Below are 4,625 nucleotides of genomic sequence, written 5' to 3' on the forward strand. Positions count from 1 at the left end.
TGATTGGCCAGCAGCAGTCTGCAAATCAGTGATTGGCCAGCAGCAGTCTGCAAATCAGTGATTGGCCAGCAGTAGTCTGCAAGGTAGCAGTTGGCAATAGGCTAGCAGTAGTCAGTCATCAGTGAGATGGTCAGTGGGACAGTGATCAGCAGGATGGCAGTTGGGGGGACCAGGAGTGGAGAGGCAGTGAAGCCTAGCTATAACACCTGAGCTGTAACATGAACCAAAGTCTCTTTTCAAAATCATAATATTCCCTGATGTGGGGCCTACAACTCCCACCAGCAGCTTGAGGGGTTACTGACACAGTGCAGGCCCCTCCCACTGCAGCAGCTGAGCCTACTGGCAGGGAAGCCATAGTGTCACCACCTTATGTGACACCTACCTCTCTGACTGGCAGACCAGTGGGTTACTGGTTCCTGTGCCAGCCACACCCATTGTGGCAGTCAAGCCCACCCAAGCTGAGATATCCTGGGGAGATCTTCACCTGGGTCCCATGTGAAAGATCAGTCAGCACCATATCTGCTCTGGTGGATGGGTGAGTCCCTTCTGCCCCCATCCCCATAGTATCAGAAGAACTAGGAAATAAAAGCCTTTGGCTAGAGCATGTCCTTGTCACCCCTTCCCTGAGTCCTCTTCAGACTCCATTTTATTGTTCCATTAATTATTTTATTTTCAGTCCTAACATGTTTACAGTCTTACATTTGGTTTTAACTTTCTGTTAATTGTATGGGGGAGATTAAGCCAGGACACTTGGTTGTGAGAGGTATCGACCGTTTTTACATTTGGATGAGAGTCATGTTGTTTTGTGGCCCCCAACTTGGTCTTGGATTCACTGTTGGCCACCTTCTGGGTGCCCCAGGGTTTTCAGTATTTGGTGAAGGGACCCTTGTTGCCTGAAACTTGGGCCTTCTGAGTTTTCAGCATTGCTATTTTGGTCACCCCACCAGATGCTCTGGGGAATTTGTGTTGACATTCCTTCTAGGATTATGAGAGATATGTGAGTTATAGCCCTCTCCCTAGGGGAGTATGGTTCTTGCCCTTTTCTGCCTTATAAGTTTTTTCCTAATAGCAAGTTGCTAACCCTTTCCTGTGTGTTGTTTTCCAACTGGTTTCCTTGAGCCACTCTTGGTCAAATGAATTGGGAGTTCCCAGGCCCCTGGCGTGATAGAGAACCATCTACAGTGGTAGACAATTGGCTATGTGAATACTTTCTTTAGTGTCTCTGCTACTGGGTAGGTTCTCCAGCAGGTTATCACCTCTGAGGTCTCCCCTTGGGCAACACTTTTTACCTCTTCCCTTTCTCGTTTCCACAGTCCCTCCCTTCCATTTGTTTGGCCTACCTGTCTACCTAATCCTTGCTCTCTGTGGCATTCAGGCTCAACATCTAACCACCCATTTGACGCTCATAATCCACTTGGTAGCTATGGAAAGAGGGAAATAAAAAGGGAAAAGTAAGCAGGCATTTGCTAAAGTTAGGCTAACTGAAACCCTTTGTGGTGAGCTTTACTAGACGTGGGGACAACAGTAAGCATTCCAAAAGACTCGCCACTCTGGTGTCTTTTAGGCCATTGGAGTAGGTTCAAATTATTAGGCTGAAAATGAAAACCTTGTTTACTGTTGCAATGTTTGGATTCAGTAAAAATTGATAAAGCAACATATTTATTCTAGACATAGTTGTTTACATTATAATGATATTGTACAATTAGATTTGTTGTGTAAAAAGGAAATAAGGTGGGAAAAGGTTTTCTATGTGCAGGCTTTTATTTCCCTCTACCAGGATCCTAATCTAAGGGCTAGCTGTAGAAAATCTCTGGCTCATGATACCCCCACGCACCAAGAAGCTGCAGGTCTGTGCTCCCACTTCAGAGTCTCCCCAGTCCTCTTAGTTTTGAGGGGGGCCCACTAGTTCTCTAGCACAGAATTCCACTCTAAGGCACTAGGAATCCCTCTCCCTTATCCAGCATGACCTGGCCCCTTTCCCCATTGCCTGAAGAATTAAGCCAGGTTCAAAAGGCCCTCCAAGCATATGGAAACAAACCCCCATATTCAAGCAGGAGATGTAGTCTTGCTGAAAACTTGGACAGAAAGATCCCCTGAAGATTAATTACAACTAAAATGGAAGGGCCACTATCAGGTGTTGAGTACTCCCACTACTGTTAAACTTCAGGGAATAACTACTTGGGCATACCTGTCCAGAATTAAACCTGTTTCTTGTGAGTCACAGGCACAAAAGAAGGACATCATGGCCTACATCTGTGAGGTTTTGGAAGACCTCTGGTACCTATTTAAAAGATTCAACAATCAGTCAAAGGTGGTAACATGATGCTGTAGGTGGAAATAGGAGCTTAATCTTTCTCTTCTTTTTGATTGAACTTCTTTTCTGTTGCTTTAGCCAACTTCTGGGAAACACCTGCTTTGTCATTGTTGCGTATAGAGGCTATGCTAATTCCTAACTGGACATCATGTTGTCACTGTTAATGCTGTTTGCTCTCTCAATTACCATGATCCAGTGTGGGTGAGAATATAACTCTACAGTAAAGATTTCAAAAATTATAGCATCAAGGAATCATCTTCACAGTTGTTAGATTTGTCATCAACATCCCTAGGATAGAGAGTTCCATCCTATGGCTTATCTGGAAAATCTTATTACCATCCCTGCCCTGGACTCCTAACTAACCATAGCAATCCTGAAATAATCAAACCCTACTAGTTAAGTGCAATTCTCCCCCACTTAATGTATTACACCTGAACCCCTCTTCTAGCACTATTATCTGGACTTCAGAAGTTAGATATCCATATCTCCACTGCATGAATGATTCTATATTTTGCACTCACATCTGTGTTCATGACACAAAAGTGGAAGCTTCCCTGTGATGCTCTGATCCAACTTTAGTTGCCAAGTTCCCAAGGCAGCAGTAAGTGGGATTCCACTTGTAAGTGAGAAGACAACATACATGGTGCCATCTGGATCAGAACATACACAGGAGAAAAAACTGTCCAGTCCAGGAAGGTGGAAGTACTGCCCACTTCTAGGAAACAAAGATTATCTGACCACCCCCATTGGAACACGGGGAAAATATCTCTATTGACCCAACCTGGCAGCAAAGAATGAACATCACACACCTGTAGGGCTTCTGTCTGTGGCCATGAATGGGAACAAGTCACAACTGTAACCACTCCCAATTCTTTAGGGAGTCACCTGTTCTTTTAGGAGTAGCCTTCCTTTGTCTTTCAAGAACTTGGAACAGAGGTGAATGTACATTGGGCACCCTTGACCCACCAGGGGTCACTGTCTATAACCGTGATAGATCCAAGAATACCAGAAGTAAGCAAGCAATAGAATTAATTCTGGCAGAAATGAGGGCAGTGATAGGATTAGCAGCAACCTGGGGAAGCTTTGCTGTCAACCCTAAGGAACTTGACTCAAACCCTTAGAAACCTTAGCCACCAACACACATCAGGCATTAAAGAGAATTCAAGTCTTTAGATTCACTGGCAAATGTAGTTCTCCATAAGAGACTAGTGTTGAATTATTTACTAGCTGAACAAGGAGAAGTCTATGAAGTTATTAGTAAAACCTGCTTCATATATATTAACAAAGCTGGACAAGTTGAGATTAGCATTCAAAAGATCTATAAGCAAGTTACCTAGTTCCATAGATATAATCAGGGCATTGGCTCCAAGTATATCCGGTTAACTACCAAAAGTACCTTCCCAAGTCTCACCTGTTTTTTACCTTTGAAAGCTTTCTTGGTACTATTCTTTGTCATTTGCTTGTTTAACCTCTTAGTAAGGTTGTGTCTTCTAGATTACAACATTTCCAGGTAGAGACAATGCTGGCAGAAGGATTCCAACCCATCCTGTCTACTGACCCAGAGAATAAAAGTGTCCTGCATCTGGGCCCCTTATCTGAGGTACCCAGGGATTTGTACTCCTCCAGTGCTATGCAGGGCTCAGCAGGAAGCAGTTACAGAATACAGACCTCTGCTTTTCTACAGTACCCTTAAGATTAAGAAGGAGTATCTACTCTCTGAGGACAGAATGAGATAGGAGGTGGGACTTGACTCCAGAGGTGGGGCTCAGATACTGGACCTGATTGAGGACTAGCTAAAACAAAGCCAGAGCAAAAGCAGCTTTCCAGACATCTCAGTGTGCCATATCTACTTACTGTTGCCATTGCAACACCTGGGGGTTACCTCCCCTTTCCATGGGAATGACCTGACAATCCAAAACTTACTATGCCTTGCCTAAAAATTTCTGCATGACCCACCCCTCAATCTGGTATCATAGGAAATCTGGTTGTGCATGTGTGTGCTCTCACTATGGGTATCTGATACCTTGGCATCAACACAGAAACCCAGGACTGGGAGGCGGAAACATGTGGCACAAGGAGAAATGTACTGACCTCTGTTACAACCCAAAAGAGCAGGGCCTTATGGTGGCATGTGGTAAATGAGGCAGGTGACATCAATGGATTTAATGTGATTTGAAGCTGTGAATTGTGGAGAACTTCTTCCTATAGAAATAGTCACTATTGTGAAAATTCTGATTTAAATGTTTCACACATAAAAACAGATGAACAATTATTTGGCTTAAAATATTTGAGTAAAGTATTTTTGTTCCCA

This window comes from Aotus nancymaae, unplaced genomic scaffold (genome assembly GCF_030222135.1).
Source record: "Aotus nancymaae isolate 86718 unplaced genomic scaffold, 86718_ANA_hifiasm-v0.15.2.pri h1tg000090l, whole genome shotgun sequence".
In the NCBI taxonomy this organism is placed as follows: domain Eukaryota; kingdom Metazoa; phylum Chordata; class Mammalia; order Primates; family Aotidae; genus Aotus; species Aotus nancymaae.